The sequence below is a fragment of the Manis pentadactyla genome, chromosome 11 (genome assembly GCF_030020395.1).
Source record: "Manis pentadactyla isolate mManPen7 chromosome 11, mManPen7.hap1, whole genome shotgun sequence".
Taxonomy (NCBI): domain Eukaryota; kingdom Metazoa; phylum Chordata; class Mammalia; order Pholidota; family Manidae; genus Manis; species Manis pentadactyla.
In genome coordinates, this window is record NC_080029.1 from 4,076,045 (window position 1) to 4,098,581 (window position 22,537).

The window sequence follows — 22,537 nt, forward strand, 5'->3', positions numbered from 1 at the left end:
AAATCTGCGTCCTGGACTATGGAGACCAGAGCATGGGGGCTTGGTTGTGGGAACAAGACCTCCCCCTTCTGTGTACCCAAATCTATAATGGTTAGTATATGGGCTTGGCTGCTAGAACAAAGATCCCCCCTGAGACTGGCCTAAACATTGTGGAAGTTTATTTCCTTCTCACTTTACAGTCCAAACACAAGTGGTGTGGGATGACATGATAACAGAAGCTCAGCTGCTGAGGAGACTGTCATTTTGCTGTCCTCAGCAAGAAAGTGTGCTCATGGCCTAATATGGCTGCTGTAGCTCCCTCCATCCCATCTGCATTCCAGCCAGCACCAAGCACAGAAAAGGAGCAGAAGCACACTCCACCCCTTCCTCTTAGGTCCAGGGCCTGGAACATGTACATGCCAGTCAGTTCCTATCCCGTGGTAAGGCAGGATCCGAGGCTCTGCATGGCCCAGTAGCTTGTGAGCTTGTGTGAGTGTGAGTGTGTGTGTGTGTGTGTGTGTGTGATATATGTGTGTGTGGGAGCTGTTGCACTGCCAGCTCTGTGTGCCCCTTCATCCAGTCCTCTTTCCTCAGGCAGCACATGGGAAAGGAGCAGGTCCGGGGAGAGAAGTGAGACCCTCCTTCCAACCTGAAAGCCCTATATGGCTGTTTGGCTGGAGGCCACTGTCCCAGCGGCGGGGAGTGGCGCTCACAGGCCAGCACTCATGAGCATTCACTGCGGTCCTGGCAGGACCCCCGAGCCCCTCCTTCCTGCCCCACCTGGCGCTGATGCTTCCTGCTCTGTGTGCCTCAGCCTTCTCACCGGTAACATGGGCTGATGCGTTCCTGCGGCCGCTTGGCAAGGCACTTCGGGAAGGCAAACAGGATCCTGGTGGTGGACAGACTGAGCTGGACTGTGTCAGGCACTGGGAGCTGAGCTGGGCTGAGCAGGGCCCCCCCAGGGGCTCTGCAGAGGGGGTCAAGCTCAGGCTCTTGAGGCGGGAGGTGATCCTGGCTGGTCAGGGCGGGCTCAACATCACCTCAGGGCCACTGACGAGGGAAAGGAGGAACCGGGGACTGGGGTCCAGGAGAGGGAGTGTGGCGGTGGAGGCAGGGGTCGCAGTGATGTACTTTCAGGATGGAGGTGGGCCATGAGCCACAGAGAGTGGGAACCTCCGGAAGCTGGGAAGAGGGAAGTGGACTCCCCCAGAGCCTCTGGAAGGAGCACAGCCCTGCTGACACCTTGACATCAGCCCAGGGAGGCCCGGGTCAGCAAAGTCATACATTCGTGTTTTTCAAGCCGTGAGGTGCATGGCGATTTGTTATAGCAGCAATGGAGTCTCACCGTGGGGACCGGCGTGTCCGGGGGGAGTGGGATCGCTGCTGGCCCAGGCAGGGACAGAGTGCGGGCCGTCGGGTTGGAGGGAACATGTGCAGAAAGGCCCAGAAGGAGCGCCCAGGCTCTTGGCTGGATGGTGAGCAGCACTTGGGATGCAGGGAGGGGCTTAGGTGAGGCCAGCTCTGAAGGCTGGGGGCCTGTGGGGGGGCCCCCAGAACCCTGTTGGGGGTTATACTTAATTTGGAAGAAAGACCCGACAGGGTTGGTGCTCAGGCCTGTGGTGGTGCCTCTGGGCCAGGACATAACTGGGTGTCAGAAGGCAATGGGGGGGACACAGCCTGATGTAGCCTGAGCAAAGTTCTGGAAACTGGTGCTTGCCAAGCCGTACCCGTGTGTGCAAGGCTGCGGGGCGACCCTTGGGTCTGCAAGCACAGGGCTCTAAGCAGCAAGGGGAAACCAGAGCAAAGACATGAAACTTTGATTGAAAAATGCTTTCAGAGATGGGCTCCAAGCCCCCTTCCTGTGCCCTCTGGGGGTCTTTTTTTTAGGAGGGGGGAGTCAAAGGTGCAAAACCCTTGGAAAAGCCAGCCTGGGAGCAGTCACTGGGGATTTTAAAGTGTGGATCAGCCAAGATTCACAATGAGAAGAAATGTGTGACTGTGAAAGAGACACATTAAAAAATCGCATGTTTTTCGTCTTCAGTGTTCCTGGAAACATGGCCGTGAGCGGGGGTGGGAGGCCCGGGGGTGGGAGGCCCAGAGTACCACGAAGGCCTCTTCAGAAGAGGATCTCTGCGCTCTGTGAAGATGCCACCCTGGAAAGCCGTGTGTAGACACGTGCATCCAGTTGCCCCACGGACACTTTCAGATCCTGCAGGGGAGAGGGAAAAACATTCTGAATATTGCCAGAACGGTATCTGAATAAACAGCGTGGCCAGCTGCTCCTCTCTGCCGGAGCCAAGAAATCCTGCTGTTGTCCATGAAGAAAATGAGTCTGCTGAGGGGCCCATTAATGGGGAGCGGAGCTGCCCTGCAGCCCGGCGTCCCCCCAGAGGTCTTTGAACCCCACCTGGAGCATTCTCCTTTCAGCTGGCCGCTCTCTCTGGGTGCGAGGCCGCCTACACCCTCTTCTAACAGCAGTGCCAGTTGTCCGTGAGGGTGGGACGCAGTCCCCCCTGGGCCTGCAGCCTGGCTGGTGTCTGGGGTGAGGATGGGATTGCCCAGAGGCCCGGAGCCCCCTGCCTGTGCGGCAGGTGGAGGGTGGCGGGGAGAGTCCCCTGAGGCCAGGTGAGCCCAGGCTGGAGCCTGGGGTCTGAGGGTTGCTGAGCAGGGGCAGAGCTGCACAAAGATGGGGAGTCAGCCTGCCCCCCTCCCCGGAGTGACCTCCAGCGCAAGAGCCGGTCTCTCCCTCCGCAAAACGCCGAGGGATTAATTAGTTTAATTGGTCCCTGCTTTAGTCCAAAGAGTCAGTGTCAAAGAGAAAAGTAAAAGATACTTTCCCATTTGGGGAGACAAAAACCGCCCCTGCGAATGGCGGAGGGTGGTAATGGCAACAAAAGCCCCTAGTGGAGTTGACTTGAATGGCCTGGGAAGGCGGCTGGGCTCGGGCAAAGGCCCCGGCGCATACCAAGCAGCGGTGCGGGGCCCTCTGGGACATGCCCGGCCGCTGTGCCACGCCAGCCCCGCAGAAGCGTCTGGGGCCAACTGATCCTCTTATCAGGGGTTTCTGCCCCTGCCACGGGCACCTCCAACCTCATTTGCAGGAGGAGACAGACCCCAAGAGGAGCGGGTGGGGGGTGGGCGGGGGAGTAGCTGCCTGTCTGCATGAATTGTGGGGGCGCTGGGAGCCTGCCTGGTGGGGAGATGGGCTTGAGCCAGGTCCGCGGCTGGCGTGAAGGTGCACGAGGCCGAGGCTGGTGGGGGGCGGGCATGGTCAGGGGGTGCCGAGCCCAAGCCGAAGTTCCCACGGGCGGTGTGACCTTGGGCGAGTCACCTTGACGCCCTGGGCTCGGGCCCGCCCTTCAGATGTGAGCATTCTGCCCTCTCCTCACCGAGGCCACCACTTGCCTTGTTAGGATGATCAGCGCGGGAGCGCTTTGTCGCATCAGCCAAGGCCCTCGAGGTGAGGACTTTGCAGTCCCGGAAGAGCTGTGACTAGTGACCGAGTCCCGGGAAGGCGCAGGAGTCCCTGAGGCAGCTTCTGACTTCAGGACGCTTGACAACAAAAGGGTGAGAAATGTGTTTGGGGAACAAAACACGATTACTTTAAAAATCAAGCTGGATCTTCTCTGATCCTATTCCACCCAAGGCGAGGTGGGACATATTTATCTTTGCTGTTTCGCAGTGTGGCCTCCGGACTGACGAGACGGTGGCTGTGATCCACGGGCCCCAGGCAGAGTCGGGAGGGGAGCCTGCCGTGTTCCCCCCGGGGAGCCAGCAACCGGGAGCAGCTGCTTTTCTTTTGTTCGTTTTTTACTTTTTTTTGGTAGTAAGATATAAATAACAGAACATTTACCATTTCATTAATTTTTAAGTGTACAGTTAGTGGCATTAAGCACAGTCACACTGCTGTGCAGCCATCCCACCACCATCTCCAGAACATGCTCAGCATCCCAACGGAAACTCTGTCCGCATTGAACATGAAGTCCCGCCCCCTCCTCTGGTCCCGGGGAACCACCTTCCGCTTCCTGTCTCTATGAATCAGACGGCATCTCGTAGCAGTGGAACCACACAGGATTTGTGACTAGCTTATTCTACTTGGTATAATGTTCTCAAGTTTCTTCCACACATGGTAGAATATGTCAGAATTTCCTTCCTTTTTAAAGTTGAGTAATAGTCCACGAGGACTTTGGTTTTGTCCTGTGGGATAGGGCAGTGGGGAAACCAAAGACAGAAGAATGGGCCGGCTCTGACAGAGCTGCAGGGAGGGGAGGTGGGCATGGCCCTGGCTCGGGCACGACAGAGTTACCGAGGGTGGCTCTGGGCTGGAGGGCTGAGGGGGCCTCACATTTCCAGTAGCTGGGGGGGAATTCGTTGGGGCCAAACCAGGTGAGGAAAACGACATATGCCCCTTGGGTCCCATCTCAATAATCCAGACAAATCACGTTTTACTACCATATTAAAAAAATCAAAGTAATGCAAAAGCTTAAGATGAACAAAATATCAAAATTTAAAATAGAGGCGGGGTCAGTCTCGGTGGTTTTTCTCTTTGTCTCAGATTCCAATATGGCTTGTCCTAGCCTGGATTTTGTCTTTATTTAAAATTTTGATACTTTTTTCATCATGGAACTTTTTAAACATGTACTTTTAAGTTGCAGTAAAATATATATAACATAAAATTTCCATCTTAGCCATTTTTAGGTGTACAATTTGGTGGATTCAGGTTGTGGTGCAGCCATCCCCACCATCCATCCCCAGAACTTCTTCATCTTTCCAAACTGACACTCTGTCCCCATTGAGCACCAAGTCCCCATCACCTATCCAGCCCCGGCACCCACTGTGCTTTCCATCTCTGTGAATTTGACTTTTAGTCCCTCAAGTAAGTGGAATCATGCAATGTGTTCTTTTGTGATCAGCTTATCTCATGTAGCATGATGTGCTCCGTGTTCATCTATGCTGTAGCCTGTGTCAGAACTACCTTGCTTTATATGACTGAAGAGTATTCCCTTGCCTGGATAAACCACATTGTGTTCATCTGTTCAGATGCTGAATATTTGCATTTGTTTACACCTTTTGGCTACTGTGAATAATGCTGCCATGAACACTGGCACACAAGTTTTTTCTGAGTCACTGACTGACTTCGATTCTTTTGGGTGTATACGTAGAAGTGGAATTCCTGGATTATATGGTGATTCTATGTTTAGCTGTTTGAGGAACTGTCAAACTGTTTTCCAGAGCAGCTGTGTCATTTTGCATTCCCACCAGCTGTGCAAAGCATTCCAGTTTCTCCACAGCCTCACTAACACTTGCTGCTTTCCATGAAAATTAAAAAAAAATTCTTGCCATCCCAATGGGTGTGGAGTGGTATCTCATTGTGGCTTTGATTTTCATTTCTCTAAGGACTAATGATGCAGATACCATTTCAGGTACTCGCTGGCCACTTTTGTAACTTCTGTGCAGAAATGTCTATTCCAGTCCTTTGCCCGTCTTTGAATTGGATTGTTGACTTTTTGTCGTTGAGTTGTAGTTACATGGCTTTTGACTTAAAAAAAATTGCATTAAATGTGGCTATCTTCATTGCTGGGTTTTTTGGTGCCTTCTTAAATTTTGCACTGAGGTGAGGGCCTTCGCTTGCCTCATCCTCATTCTAGCCCTGTTCTCCTGGGGAGGAAAACTCCTGGATAAACTCCGTCGAGGGGAGGATGAGCAGCAGACAGGGGGAAGCAGGTGTGGGCTGTGGGGCCAGGTGGAAAGGGTAAGGCGGAGGCTGAGGAAGGCCTGACCCTCGAGGTCTCGCGGCTGTGAGGTAGCAGCCTCCCGCCTTCAATCTTCAGTAGAGACTGCTCAGATTTGGGCCTTCCAGAGAGGTTTCTTATGGAAATGAAGGAGAAGGGATTGAGAACCACATTTGGGCAGCACCTAGGGGTGATAAAGGACCAGTTGCAAATGTGGTGCTGAGTATGGGGACACTGAGGTGACTAGGAGAAGTCAAGCCAGCAATGTCAGCTGCTCAAGGTGGCACTCGGATGTGTACCTGGTTGATCTAGATCCCTACAGGGAGGGATACCCCAGAGACGGTGCAGACTCACCTCCCCACCCCCACAACCGCCCCTGGGCCCCAGCTGGGCTTTTCCAGGTCTCTGTGGCTCTGCTGTGTCCACAATATCCAGGCCAGATGGGTCTGCTCAGGAGGCCCATTCCCCAAGCTGGAACAGCGTCTCTTCTCCAAAGAACTTGTTCTCCTTTTTGCATCCAGGGCAGCGTGTGGCGTATGCATCACCAAGCTATGCCCAGCGGCAGTGGCAGAGCCATCCCAACTCTCCAAGGAACTGGAAGAGCCTCCCAGACTCTCACCAGACTCCACCCCACACCACAGCATCACCAACCCAGCTTTAACCAGTTTGCTCAGGGTCCTGGACAGCATTCTAAGCAGTGTGGTAATCCAGGTCATGAGCGGTGCACCAGGTGGCCCTTGTTCTTGAAGACACAAGTGCTCTTTCCAGGATGCCCAGCTGAAATACCACATCCAAATTTGTTGAAACTATAAATCTACAAATCCAAGAAGTTCAATGAATTCCAGGTAGGAAAAATACAAAGAAAACCATACCAAGATACATCATAATCAATTTTCTGAAGCCAGGGTTAAAGAGAAAATCCTAAAAGCAGCCAGAGATGAATGACACATATGGAGGAACAATACTGAAATGACAGTAGCATTCTTTTGGAAACAATGCAAGCCAGAAGTTCATGGGGGTAACATCTTTAAAACAGTGAAAGAAAGGAACTTTTTTTTTTCTTGATTATCAACAATATTTATTAGGAGTTTCTTTTTTTGCTGGAGGGCTTAATTTGTATTTATAAAGAGTTTTTTTTTAAATTAAGGTGTCACTGATACACAATCTTATGAAGGTTTCACATGAGCAACATTGTGGTTACAACATTCACCCATATTATCAAGTCCTCACCCCTCCACACACCCCATTGCAGTCACTGTCCATCAGTGTAGTAAGATGCTATAGAGCCACTACTTGTCTTCTCTGTGCTGCACTGCCTTCCCCCTGACCTACCTACATTATGTGTGCTAATCATAATGCCCCTTAATCCCCTTCTCCCTTCCTCCCCACCCACCAAGAAAGGAACTTCTAATCTAGAATTCTATACCTTTCAAAAATATCTTTCAAAAATGAAAGCAAAATAGTTTTTAAGAAACCAGCAGATTGGCAAAACAACAAATGATAAAGGGAATTCTTCAAGCGGAAAGAAAATGATGTTATCTACAAAACCTGGGTCTACAAAAAGTAGTAGAGAGCATTGAAATGGCAAATATGTAGGCAAATTTAAAGCATTTTAAAGCAAGCAAAAGCCCATTTTAAGAGTGGTTATTTGCAATGATATTTGTGGCATTCTGGTGATTCAAAGATGTCACTAAAAAATAAAAACTTGATTAAATCTATTTGAATCTATTTAATTAGATCTCATATATATACTCATTTATCTAGATACAAATAGAATCTTAATAATGACACACCTAATCCTTTCTCCAAAGGCATTAATACCTGATATGTATCTTTCTACACATTTGTATGTTAAACATAAAAATATACAAACATATATGGAGTACAAATTGATACTTCAAATGAAATGTCTTACATTATTCTGCTATATGCAGTTAAAAACACTGATTAAAATAATTTTTTTCTCAACTTTTAATTTCCTTAGAAGACAATTGACTATTTAAAACAAAATTATCAGTGAGGTGCTCTGGGGCTGTACATGCCCAATACAATGATGTATTGGAAGGTGTAATCTGTGACATCCAGGGAGGAGAGGCAAATGGAACTATGCTGTTTTAAGATACTTACATCATATTAGAAGTGGCATAACATCTGAAGGTAGACTGTGGTGAGTTAAATATACATATCTGAAGTCCTGGAGCAACTTCTGAAAACAAAGAACAAAGAGATATAGTTTATTAGGTATTAGTGGATAAAATGCAATGAAAAACATAATTAATCCTAAACAAGGAAGGAGAAAAGGGTAAAAGGAGCAAAGAACAGATTAGACAAATAGAAAATGAATAGAAATATGGTAGACTTAAACACAGTGATACTGATACTATATTAAAGGTAGAGGTCTAAATACTCCAATCAAAGGCAGAGATATAACACTGGATGAAAAAGCATGGGCCAACTATATGTTGCCTATGAGAATCTCATTTTAAATATATAAATGTCAGTTGTATGTCTGTATATTGGCAAAAACAGTTGATAATTGAAATTAAGTATACTTTATTATAAGCAAATTCTATAATCAAAAAAGCAAAAGGATGGGGAAACATTGAAAAGGTATAGGAATCAATCTAAAAGGGAACCCAATGGCCAAAGCTGGAACAATTTGGGCAACAGAATAAACAATAGTACTGGATTATAACTCAAAGAATAAAGTAAGTATCTGTTAGTCCACACTGATATACATGCATAATGTAATAAATAAATAAATGGGAGAAAGGGAACCACACCACCTTACAGAATTCCAATTAGTAAATCTCAAAGGAATGAGAGAAACAGAAAAGTCACCATCAGAATTCCACAGAACTAATTTCAACCAATGGGTGTTGAAATTAATGGGCAGAAGTTTAAAAAGAAACAGAACATATGCAGAGTATCAAAGTATCTCTCTACTTCAATGTTACCTATTACAGAAAGAAAATAGCAACTGTACAGTGAAGGAATTTGACAGACACCTTCTTTACCAAATGACTTAAGTTCATGTCACCAGTAATAAGAAGACATAGAAATACCATAAACTCCCTGATGTGATGCACATTACCCCAGTGGTATTCTTCTTGATAATGGATAGAAAACATTAGACAGAGACAAATTGGGGGACATACTACACAACACCCTACCATTACTCTTTCAATGTGTCAAGTCACGGAAGATGGAAATACTGAACACTGTCACAGTTTGTGGGACACCAGAGAGACAAGCCAACTAAATACAGTGTGGGATCCTAGATTATATCCTGGAAATGAAATGGAACACTAGTGGAAAAACTGGTAAAAATCCAAACAAAGTCTATTGTTAATAGTATTGTATCAATGTTAATTTCTTAGTTTTCATACTTTAATCAAAATTTTGGTATTAATATTAAGAGAAGCTGAGTGAAGTGTTTGTGGCAATTCTCTGTACACTTTTAGAAATTCTTCTGATATTCTAAAATTACCTCTAAATAAAAAATAGTACCATGTATAATAGCATACATTATATGAAATAGCTAGAGATGTATTTCACAACATATATACAAGACCTATACACTAAAAACTGTAAAATATTGCTGAGAGAAATTAAAGATGGCATAGAGAAATTAAGATATACCATGTTCATGGATTCAAAGACTCAATTATTAGATGTCAATTCTGCCTTCAGTGATTTATAGATACAACATAATTCCAGTTATAACTATACCTGTCTTTTCATAGAAACTGGCAAGGCAGTTCTAAATTTAAATGGAAGTGCAAAGGACCTGGAATAGCCAAAGCAACTTTCCAAAAGAACAAAGTGAGAGGGTTTATACTACAGAATTTTAAGACCTCTTATAAAGCAACAGTTTGGTATTGGTGTAGGATAGACGTCCAGATCAATGGAACAGAGTAAAGAATCCAAAAAGAGATTCACCTACATATGACCACTTGATTTTTTAAAAAGGGGCCAAGGTAAATCATTTTAAAAAGTAAAGTCTTTAATACACATGGTAGAACAATGGATATCCATACATAAAAATATAAACCTCAACTCCTACCTCACATCATACACAGAAGTTAACACAAAATCAGTCACAGACAGAGCTAAATATAAAAGCCAAAACTGAAACTAACAACCACAAAACATGAAATAAAAATCTGGTAAAGATGGAGGCATTTCAAATGATCTGTTAAGGAAATGAACAAACCACAGCTTGGGAGAACATATTTGCATACACCCATCTGATAAGGACTGTATCAGAATATATAAAAACATTCCTACAATTCAATAGTAAGGATAAAGACAATGCAATATTGGACAAAAGCTTTGAACAGGTACTTCACAGAATATATATACAAAGGATCAATCCACTAGCTGCTCCGTCTGCCTAAAATGCTCTCCCCCACATACCTGTCTCACTAACTCCTTCATTTCAAGTCTTTGTTCAAATTTCACTTCTCAATGAGACCTCTCCTGACATCTCACTGACTACTACACTCTTCCCCAACTTCTCACCACCATACTCATATTCCAAATCCCCTGCATTCTGTTCTCTTCCTTTTTTTATAACACTCATCACTTTCTAGCACATTGTAAAATTTACTTCTTATGTTTATTGTTTATTCTCTATCTTCCCTGTGAGAATGAGCAGGAATTTAATTTTTTCATGGATACATCCTAAGTGTCTACAACAGTGCCTAGTACCTAGCAGGTGTTCAAACAAATCTTTCTTTTACGAATAAGTGAGTGAATAAATGGCTGCCTTTATGCTTTTGCTTTGTTTTTGGCATCCTGCTGTTTTACTATGACATGTCAAGGCATGAATTCACTTTTATTTATCCTGCTGTAGACTCACCATGCTTCTTGAACCTCAAGATTCCCATCTATGATCAATTTTGGAAAATTCTTAGCCATTATATCTTCAAGTGGCCCTTTGGCCCTGGGCTTTGTTTCTGGAACATCAATTGGATGCAGATCTGTTAGTGATTCTTCATGTCCTTCCTGTCTCTTAACCTCTTCCTTTTTTCTGATCTCTTTTTTTCTCTGTGTGTCTCTGGGTAATTTCTTTAATTGTACCTTTCATTTCACTAATTCTGTGTTCAGCTAGATCTAACCTAGCCTTCAATGTGACTAGTAAGATTTTCATAGCCAGTTGTTTTGGTCTTTTTCAAGTTTATTTGGTCTTTCTTTATAGTACTTGGCTAATTGCCCATAGTTCTGGTTCTTGATGTCAATGTAATTGCATATATTTGATGAACTTATCTTGCTTATTATCTCCTTTACCAGCTGTATTAATCAAGGGAGCCTAAGTTCTGCTTCAGTAACAAACAATCCCTCTTCCTAGCTAAACCTAACAAAGGCTTATCTCTTGCTCTTTCAAAGTTTGCAGGGAGTCCGAGCAATTCATCAGTCAACTCTCTCCCATGGAGCGACTCAATGATCCAGATTTCCTTCATCTCAACACAGCTCTGCCATCCTGATGCGTGGCCTCCACAGGTGCCAAGGGAGTGGGGTGGGAGATAGCACTGGAGAGTCTGGTGCGGCTGTTAACTACTTTAGTCCAGAAGTGATTCATATCTCTTCTTCTCAGCACCCACTGGCCAGAACCAGTCCCAAGGGCAGGCAAATTGGAAGGGCACAGGAAACATGCTCATCTGTGCCTAGAGGAAGAGGATTGCTAGATCTGGGTGGGACTAGAAGTTTCCACTGTTCAAGCAGGTGGCTTTTCCCTATTCACCTGTTCCCTGGAAGGGGCTCCTCTGAGGTCCTGGCTTTGAGGCAAGGATGCCAGTCCCAACATTCCACCTTGCATGTGTCCAGGCCCTCTCTCCTGAGGGCACTGAGACTGCCTGGTGCCTTGAGGTGGTCTTAGAGCCAGGATCCTCTCATCACTGCCACTTCCGGCTCTGCTGGGTCACTCCTCTACTTCGTGCAAGCTCAGTTACACATCACAAACGATATGAATCGCATTCGATGCCATTTTCCAGGCATTTTGTTCCAGGAGAGCATTATTATCACTATTACCCACATTTTTTTTTTGGTTCTTTGAAAGTGAGCTCCATTTATTTGCTGAACTTCAATTCAGAAGTGAAAACAAGCAAAGCTTGGTTCTTTCTTTTTTTAAATTAAATTTTATTTTTTTGGTATCATTAATATACACTTACATGAGCAACATTGTGGTTACTAGGCTCCCCCCTTCACCAAGTCCCCCCCCCTTCACAGTCACTGTCCATCAGCATAGTGAGATGCTGTAGAGTCACTACTTGTCTGCTCTGTGTTGTACAGCCCTCCCCGCGCCCCCCTACATTATGTGTGCTAATCGTAATGCCCCTTTTTCTCCCTTATCCCTCCCTTCCCACCCACCCTTCCCAGTCCCTTTCCCTTTGGTAACTGTTAGTCCATTCTTGTGTTCTGTGAGTCTGTTGCTGTTTTGTTCCTTCAGTTTTTTCTTTGTTCTTATACTCCACAGATGAGTGAAATCATTTACTTGTCTTTCTCTTCCTGGCTTATTTCACTGAGCATAATACCCTCCAGTTCCATCCATGTTGTTACAAATGGTAGGATTGGTTTTCTTCTTATGGCTGAGTAATATCCCATTACTATTACCCCCATTTCATCGGTGAGGAAATAGGGTAGAAAGCTTCAGAAACTTGCCCAGGGACACGCACAGGGATGTCCTGGAGCCTTGCTTTCCAGTGGGACCATCAGGCCCCACAGCCAGTGCTCCTTCCACTGGATTCCCGGGGAGAGCGAGGGGCCACGTCTGGCAGAGGCTTCCCAGAGGAGGCAACGTTTGAGCTGGTCTGCAAGGATGTGGGGTTGGAGGGCATGGCAGAGCACCCAGGCCATGCAGAGGCCTGAGGGCGTGGAAGGGGTGAGACACACATTAGCTGCTCTGTAAATATTTGTTGAATAAATGAGTAAAGAAGTCTCCCGCCGAGGAGCCGCTGAATGAATAGCGCTGTTGGTAAAGCCTGAGCCAGTTTCTTGCAGTGGCTTGTGTTTGACCCGCCATTCCTCCACCTGCCCTTGCGTCACTTCCCAAGCCAAACAAACCGGGAAGGACCTGTGCAGATGCCAGGGGATGAGTCTGTCTTCCAGTCTTAGCAGTGGCAGTTACCTAAAATTACGAGCCTGTCTGGTCTCAGTAGTGAAATAAGACTCTGAGATGACCAGAGGTGGAAGGTCAGCCCTGGCAAGGACCTGCCAGGTGGACGCCCTGGCACGGGGAGGCCTATTAGAGCAAACAGGGCAGTTTCGAGTTCCACCTGGACTTCAGTCAAATCCTTCTCCTTGATAAACACCCTCCCTTGCATTTATGGCAATGAGGGAACTTGAGCCCCTAGCCGGGAGGAAGGATGAGATTCAGACAGGCCCGGGGGCAAACATCAGTGGAACCCAGCCGGGGGCGCCTCTGGCGCCAAGTGAGGCTCCACAGAGCACCTGGGGCAACGCGTGAGGGCCTCAGCGCCGCTTCCCTCCTCGGTTTCAGGTAGGGAGAGAGTGGAATAGATTGAAGCTTGCAGAATAAAATCAAGAGGTCTTGTTGCAGAACAAAGCTGAGGCTCTCTGGGGAACGTTTCAGAAGCGGGGAATACCGTCTGCTTGGAGGCCAGGGTGTTTCACGAAAGCGTCTCTTCTTCATTGATCTCCTCCCCGGGCCAGGCACGCATTAGTGCTTTTGCACGCATTAGCTTAGGCACTCCTCTAGAAAACCTGCAGCGCAGGCCTCATTATCCCGGGTTTGCAGCCGAGGGATCGAAGATGCCGCGGTTAAGGAACTTGCTCCAGGTCACTTAGGTGGTAAGCGTGGCCTGGGGACCCTGCTTCCCCATTAGGCGTGGCAGGCACAGCACAGAGTGCGTGTCTCAGTGCGATTGTTTCAAGGACTTGTGAACATCTATTTAGTTTTGCTTAAAGCAGAAAAACATGTTGGCATATTAGAAGGGTTATAAAAATTGTTTAGAAATATAGATATTATGATGAGAGGGGCCCACGAGTGTCACAGGGCAGTGCTGAGGGATGCTGGGTTTGTCTCTCCCAAGCCCAGGCTTTGGGTGGGGGGCGGCGCGGTTCAGGGAAAGGCATGTGCGGAATGCTGGCGGCTGTGGGGCTGCCGGGGGCTTTGGCTCAGCTGACATTGAACACTGCTGCTGCCCCTGCCCTGGAGGGAGGGCGTGAGGGTCCTAAAGATGGTGAGACCTGAGCAGTAGCGAGATTCTGCTCCCTTGCTGGTGCATGCAGTCACATTGGTTTTGTTTTTTAATAAGCTTAACTTCAGAATAATTTCAGATTTATAGAGAAGTCACAAAAATAGCACAGAGAGTTCCCAGGCGCCCCTCACCCTGTGTCCCTTTGTTCACATCACGCCCTGCCACGGTGCCCTGGCCAACACTAAGAAACTGACATTGGTCCGTTATGACTAACTCGACTCTAGACCGTATTTGGATTTCACCAGTTTTCCCAGTAATGTCGTCTGCTTGTGCCAGGATCCCAGCCAGGGGGACCACACTGCGCTCAGTTACTGCGTTTCCACAGTCCCCTCTGGCCTGCGTCATCACATTGTTTTTTTGACACCGGCTCTGGGCCCAGGCTGGGACCCAGGAGGTGGGTGGTGAGAGCTCCGGCCTCAGACACCTCGGGGTCCGGGGTGGGGTGGACATGAGCAAACACTAGTGCGGTGGCGAGGAGCTCACAGGGTGACATGCTGAGCCCAGACACGCGGCTTTGCCCGGGGAAGGACAGCAAAGGCGGGCCTGGAGCGCTTTGGGATTGCTTTGCAAAAGGGGGTTTTGATTGAAAAGCTGGCTTGAATAATAACATCTGGCCCTGTGTTTTGATGGGATAATTGTTTCATATTTATAAAGATTCTTAATTATCTCCAACAAATGCATTTAGCTCACTTGGTAATTGAATTAAGGAAAATGTCTTTTCAAGCCTTGTAAGTCGTTGCTATAAAAAAAAAAATAAAAAAAATAACTATAAAGTACTTCCTAACATGACCTAGACAAACTCGTTATTACCAAAAGCCAAGTAATGCCATTAAGGACCCAGCGGGTTTTGTGTAACAGGGACTTTGTAGATGCCAAATTAAAATGGCAAGAGACGATGGAGATGTCCTTTCTTTGGGGAGCCTCTGATGGTCCCCTTACAGCTGCTTCTTCCCTCAGAGGCCCTGCTCTGTGCCCATCACACCGTACCACGCTTAGTTCTGGTCTGCGCCACGCCCCTTCCACCCCACAAATGTGTGCGTCCTGCCCACTGGGTCTGTGTCCTGCTCACACAGGTATCACACAAAAGAAGCATGTGTGACACTTCCAGGACTGAGTTACTATCCCTTTGTCCACAGCCGTGAACGTCTCTTCGGACAGCATCCTCTCAATGTTTTGTCTTTGGACGGACACATCTTTCAGTGTACTGCCCCAGCCATGGGGTTGCAGCGTCCAAGTTACCAGAATGTTGGCAAGGAGGGCTCAGCAGTGGGGTCTGTGACGTCCAGGGGGCTTGGGCCTTGGTGGCCCGAGGCTCTGGGCTTGTCAGGCAGCTCGGGGTGGTGGTGCTGGGCAGGGGCCCAAAGGGAACTCAGACAGATATAGGCCTTGAACTTTGAAGAAAAATCAATATTCGCCCTGGGGTTTATTGTACCATAAACGTGCCTACAGTTGCATGGCCACTTCCTGGCTCCTGCAAGGCCCAGGGGAGCACTCTGCTGGTCAGGGAGTCACCCTCTGTTGCCCTGTTATCTGGCTGTGGTCATGGGAGCTGCAAAAGCAGCCACATGTTGGTTGGGCCTCTTGTGGTGATAAAACCCACTGAAATCACCCACAGCAGTGGAGGGTGGGGGAGGTCAGGGTGCATCCTGCATTCTTTCAGAAGCACATGAATTCAACAAGCAATTATCAAGTGCCAACTTTGTCCAGGCCTTTCGTGAGGCCTGCACAAAACCCTCTACTGAGGGTTGAAGAAAGCAAGATACCAGACAAGGACGCTGGGCTCTGCTGATACGGCAGGGCAGCCAGACAGGCCACTAGGTGCACGGTCTGCAGTCCAGGGCGGAGACTGATATTGAAGGGGTCAATGCAACAAGAAACAGGGTAACTGTGGACTGATAAGAGTTATCCAGGAAGGCAATAAAAGGGGTGTGACGGGCACTGGCAGGGCCGGCCAGGGTTGCTGCCTGCACCCTGGCACTTGGCCCCAAGCAGGAGCTGCCAGTGACCGGGGCAGCCCTGGGTCCGCTCCTTACTCAGCCTCTCTCACAATGATGGTCTCTCCCCGACCACTCTCAGCTTTTCCCTGTCCTTCCTCCTCTGTCTCACCTCCCACGCCAAGTCCAGGTGTCCCCGTAGTTCTGGTGTTACTGGGACATCAGGAGCCTTGCTGCCAACTGCCATCCACTTTCATTTCTTAGTTCAGATGCTCAGACAGAGACCCTGATTGTCCAGCCTCTGCATTGGCTGTCCAGATGGGGGCCACCCTCATGCAGTCAGCTGAGCCCGGGGCGAGCGGGTGACGTGGGACATGTGAGCCCAGCAGCAGGGCTGTGGGTGTGAAGGGCACAGCCATGTAGAGAGCCCCGAGGCCTGGGAGGGAGTCCTGCCCCAGCCCTTACTGCTTATTGTCCCTGAGCAAGACAGACCCTCTCTGCTCCTCAGCTCTGCCACCAGAACCCAGGGCCTACTGGCACTGCCATGAGGAAAGAGGTGCAGGCATGGGTACTCAAGCCCATGGAGGAAACCTCCTGTCTGCCTGGGCTTCTGCTGTCCCTGCTTGGATCACCCCACGGAAGTGTCCCGACCTCCTGGAGCGGCAGGGAACACTGAGGGGTTTTGTGACTTACGTAATGATGGGCAGATGTGAGGGCTGCTGCGCATAGTGATGGTTTCAAAGGGCAGCTCGGGCGGTGTTTGTTACACGTTTTTATAGAATTCCACATCCTTTCAGAATCTTGGGATTACAAAACAGTCATGGAGAAATCACGCACCCCATTAACATCGAGACTTTTATGTATTTACAATTCAGCTTACATTTTCACCAAGAGAGGTTTTCAAAATGTAACATGTGTTAGTCACTGCATGAATTGCAAAACCCAGGGAATATCTCCAAAGTGCTGGCCTTGACAATGTGACCTGGCAAGGCTCAGGGGCGAACAAAAACACTGCTTCTCAGCATCACTGTCTCCAAGGGGAGGAGGGCTCTGTGCTACCCGGAACCCACAGGTGGTTGGTTTGCAGGTTCGGGTCTGGCAGCGGGTCAGGTTCTGCAGCAGGCAGCAGGGACATGGAGAGACTGGGGCCTGGCTTGAGTTCTAGGTCAGCTCCTCACTGGCCAGTTGACCTTGGGTGTATTCCAGGGCCCGTTTGCATGCAGAGGTTAGGGGATGTGCCCAAGGTGGCACCTCACTGATAAGAAGTCCCCACCTTGCCCCACTGTCTCCTAGGTGACTTAAAACCTAGAGGCCCTGGTGCCCCCCCACATCCCAGGTAGCCTCCAGGTTTGCTGTGGTGGGGAGCTGCGTTTGGGAGGATGAAGGGAGGTGAGGCCTGACATCCTCCTGCTGCTGTGCCCATAGTTTGGTTTCCTAAACACACTAGCCCCCACCTCCCCACCGAGCAACAAGCCCGCAGGCTCTGAGATGCACATGCGGTGCCTGGGTGCGACATGAAAGTTAGCACTTGCAAGCTCTTTGTCTGGGTTCTCTGGGTCTGTTATTCTTGCTCTTATGGTACCGAAACATTACCAGCTGTGTTTACATGGAGGCAGGGTATGTGGAAGCAGAGCGCTGCTGCACCAGGACCTGCCAGGCCCTGCCTCTGCCATCCCTCTGAAAAGCACCCGCAGGTGCTGGACACAGAGCACACTGCATCTCCTCCGGGCACCTGCCCACCACATGCCCCGCAGCAGCTGCTCACTGGGCCACTGCATCTCACGCTCATCTCACGTCCACTGGTGACAGCTTGGTGGGGTGGGATGCCCGGAAATGATTTCTCAGCCTCACTGCGGGTGGGGAGCAGGGACTGAGACGTTTCCCATTCTGTGGATAACAACACTGAGGCTAAGGAGTGATTTGCTTGCCCAGAATCACGCAGGCAGTACACCCGCAGCTGGGAGGGACCTGACCACCCTTTCCACCCTGAATATGCCTCTCTGCTGTCCTGCCCACCGGGTGCCCCCAGGGGCTCTCTCTGAGCCTCCCTTGTCACATGGATCATATGCCACTCCATGGAGCCCCTCCTGCCCTCTGGCACTGCTTTTCTGATTGTGAGAGTCCTGCTTGCCCATCACGACTGCCAGCCCCAGGAGGACGGGAGCCGGGCTTGCTGCCCCAGGTCTGGCCTAGGGTTGCCACGTAGCTGATTCCCATTCACCCTTGTTGAACAGTGACTTATTATTCCTTGAGGCTGGGTTCCATGTGTCTGGCCACAGGAGGCTGAGTCCCTCCACCCCCAGGTCTTGGCTGGTCAGCATTTCAAATGATATTGTTTCACATTAAATTGCTTTAAATTCCATGGACCCTGGTTTCACAATCAAATAATTTGATCTTGTTTACAAATGGAATTTTTACTTTTTGACGGATTCTAGCTTTGCTGGGCTGGGTGGTCAGTGAAAGCGTGTCCTCTCGTGCCCTCCGTCCACCTCTGCTGCTTTCCTGGGATGCCGAGGGGCCTGGAGCTGGCCTGGGGGCGCTGAGCACCCAGAGGGAGGCCGTGGAGGAGGCTGCCCCTCATCACGCACGGGGCAGAGGTGGGGCTGCCTCAGCTTGCCCTGGCCTCTCCCATCAAGCCCTGGCCTGAGGAGCCCTCACACAATGGAACCGGAAAGGCCTCTGACACCTGTTACCCCAACTACCCTTCGCACAGATGAAGAAACTGAGGAGCAAGATTCCAGTGCCAGTGGCTAGCCCAGGACCCAGTCCCAGGTTGCTGGATGCCTGCACACTCCTCTCTTCTGCCATCCCTGATTTGCTACATCCCTACCATGTGGCACGTGCTGTTTTGAGCTGTGGAGACGCAGCTGGGGAAAGACATGACCTTTGACCTCTAGGGACTGGGTGTTGGGATGGGGAGGGTGGTCAAGGTGACAAGAAGTGGCTGCACAATGAGATGGAAGCTCAGGAGGCTGTGGGAGGAGCAAGGGGCTCTGGGGGGCCTGGAGGGGTGAGGCGGCAGCCCGGGGAAGAGCACTATGTGGGCCGAGCTCGGCAGACGGTGCCCGACCCCCGTCAAGGCAGGTGGATGGGCCCAGCACATGGAGATTTTAACCAATGTGCTGAACTCAGTCTCTCCCTGTGAGTCCCCTTGTCACCTTGGAGGCTGCCTCCTGACCTGGCGACAGCACCACCCGTGGAAACAAGTTTGCACCCTCTCTCTCTCGGAACTTTATCCAAGCAGTGGTGGTTTGGGGCACATGGGCTTCACTGTTTGGAGGTCACTTGCCCAGGTGGCCTGGGTCTCTCCTGGCAGCAGCCCCACTGGGCTTGGCTCAGAATGGCATCTGACTGTTTCCACAAGTCGCCGGCTCTCTGAGGGCAGAGCCGAATCTGCCAAGGAGACCACAGCACAGGCCGGTGGACAGTTAAGGGCCCCTGGGGCAGGTGTCTCAGCCCGCAGCCCCTGCAGAGGGCTGTCTCATGAAAGGCCTGGAGCAAGCTGGCCCATAACATCCCAGCCACCTTTCTTGGCCCAAAGGCAGGCCCTTCACTCTGTAAAATGTCATGGGAGGTGATTGCAGGGTGGGCCTGCCAGGCCCCGAGAGTGTGGCCCTGGGCTGTGGCTCTGGCCCATCCTCCTGGGTCCCAGAGAGTCCCTGAGCCCACTCCTCATCTCTGCCTCTCTGCCGCATCACTGTGGCCTGTGCTGCCTCACAAGGCTGTCCCTGAGCGTGTGCCTCAGGTTAGCATGGAAACTACCCAGACGTGGGGATGCCCAGGGCTGGCAGGGGCTGTGGAGCTGAACCTTGTCCTTGTGGAAGGAAGTGTAAATCCAGCCAGACTGAAAATGCATACATGGGTTGGATCGGAATTGATGCTTCTAGGAATCTAACTTCCTGGTGTCTGCATGTGGGTAACAGCGAAGGGACAGGGCACGGGACCTGAAGGCTCCTAAGAAAGAGGAACGTATGTCCATGTGTATGCCGTGGGATGGACAGATCTCTAAAATAAGCAGGTGAAGAAAGCAAGATGCCAAAAATGAGTAAGTGGGACTATATTAAGCTGAAAAGCTTCTGTACAGCAAAAGACACCATCAATAGAACAAGAAGGATCCCTACAGTATGGGAGAATATATTTGAAAATGACACATCCGATAAAGGCTTGACGTCCAGAATATATAAGGAGCTCTCACGCCTCAACAAACAAAAAACAAATAACCCAATTAAAAAATGGGCAGAGGAACTGAACAGACAGTTCTCCAAAAAAGAAATACAGATGGCCAACAGACACATGAAAAGATGCTCCACATCGCTAATTATCAGAGAAATGCAAATTAAAACTACAATGAGGTATCACCTCACACCAGTAAGGATGGCTGCCATCCAAAAGACAAACAACAACAAATGTTGGCGAGGCTGTGGAGAAAGGGGAACCCTCCTACACTGCTGGTGGGAATGTAAATTAGTTCAATGATTGTGGAAAGCAGTATGGAGGTACATCAAAATGCTCAAAACAGACTTACCATTTGACCCAGGAATTCCACTCCTAGGAATTTACCCTAAGAATGCAGCAATCAAGTTTGAGAAAGACAGATGCACCCCTATGTTTATTGCAGCACTATTTACAATAGCCAAGAATTGGAAGCAACCTAAATGTCCATCAATAGATGAATGGATAAAGAAGATGTGGTACATATACACAATGGAATACTACTCAGCCATAAGAAAAGGGCAAATCCAATCATTTGCAGCAACATGGATGGAGCTGGAGGGTATTATGCTCAGTGAAACAAGCCAAGCGGAGAAAGAGAAATACCAAATGATTTCACTTATCTGTGGAGTATAAGAACAAAGGAAAAACTGAAGGAACAAAACAGCAGCAGAATCACAGAACTCAAGAATGGACTAACAGGTACCAAAGGGAAAGGGACTGGGGAGGATGGGTGGGTAGGGAGGGATAAGGGGGGGAGAAGTAGGGGGGTATTAAGATTAATATGCATGGGGGGGTAGGAGAAAAGGGAGGGCTGTACAACACAGAGAAGGCAAGTAGTGATTCTACAACATTTTGCTATGCTGATGGACAGTGACTGTAAAGGGGTTTATAGGGGAGACCTGGTATAGGGGAGAGCCTAGTAAACATAATATTCATCATGTAAGTGTAGATTAGTGATAGCAAAAAAAAAAAAAAAAAGGGCAGTTCCTGTGTTCCTGTGTGGTAACCTCCAACGAGTTCTACACAAGGGTATAAAGGGCATATAAAAGTGTAGGCAAAGGGTCTGTTTGTGTTTATACAGAGGATCAAAGCCTAATTGGGCTACCCCGAAAATGAACTAAGATACGATATGAAAAAGAACTTCCAACATCTGCACTCTCTGGAAGACTCATGCCAGAAGATGATCATCAAAAAACCCCAACAAAGATCCACGCACTGCTACAGCAGTAGATGCACTCATCCCACCAGTTCCTGGACTTGCCATGGGAATGAAGAAGGCGATATCTAAGCTGGCCTGTGCATACAGTAAAACAACAAAATTGGACTGGATCTATACTGTTGGAACTCAACCAAGAATTAGGAGAAGTGCAAATTGTAGCGCTCCAAAGTCTTACAACTACAAACTATTTACTGTTAAAAGAACATATGGCATGTGAACAGTCCCCAGGAATGGGTTGTTGTAATTTGTCTGATTTCTCTCAGACTGTTCAAGTTCAGTTGGACAATATCCACCATATCATAGATAAGTTTTCACAAATGCCTAAGGTGCCTAACTGGTTTTCTTGGTTTCACTGCAGATGGCTGGTAATTACAGATATGCTTTGGTTATGTAACTATACTCCTATTATGTTAATGTGTGTGTGCAATTTAAGTAGTAGCTTAAAACCTATTCATGCTGAAGTTACTCTACAAGAAGATATATCAAAGAAATAATCAATCTTCCCATGTTTTCTTCCGCCTGCTACTTCTATAGCTTTTCTTCTTCCTTCCTAATTACAACCCTTAAATAGAATTCGTGCCTCATATCAAATTTACCGAGTATCATAATTCTTCCAAGTGGTAAAGATACCTCAAGACAAATGCTGGGCATAGAAGCCACAGGGCATAAATATGCAAAGAAGTAAAAAGCTAACTTTTTCAAACAATAAGGCTTCTCTCTCACTCACCAACTTCACATTTCCCTGTATGGCCCCAGAAGATGACTGGTTAGCCAGAGACGGGTAAGATTCCTCAAGGGAGGAACAACCTAAGACAGGCACAGTCGCAGGGGGGCCATCAGGTGAGAAATTGGGGATCAACAGAGGTGAGGCTTAGAACCTCTCCCCCCCTGTTCTGAGAGAAATCTTCTGCATACGTGGATGTTTTATTGCCCTGGTCTAGCTTGGATTAACACTTAGTCTACAGGCACACACCTGATCATCTACATTTGCTCTCTTACAACACTAAACTATGTTTTCTACCTTTATCTTGTATCTACCTACCACTTCAGCATTTTATTAAAAATAATAATAATAAAGAGAGAAATGTGGTATCCACATATAAATCAAGTATAAAAACCAAATGAGTATTCATATTTGAACTGACTGTTTAGAGTTCATAATGCATGAGCAAAACCGAAAGTTTCTGTGATGACTGCCCCTGTACTGTTCACTATGTAACTTATTCATTATGTAAG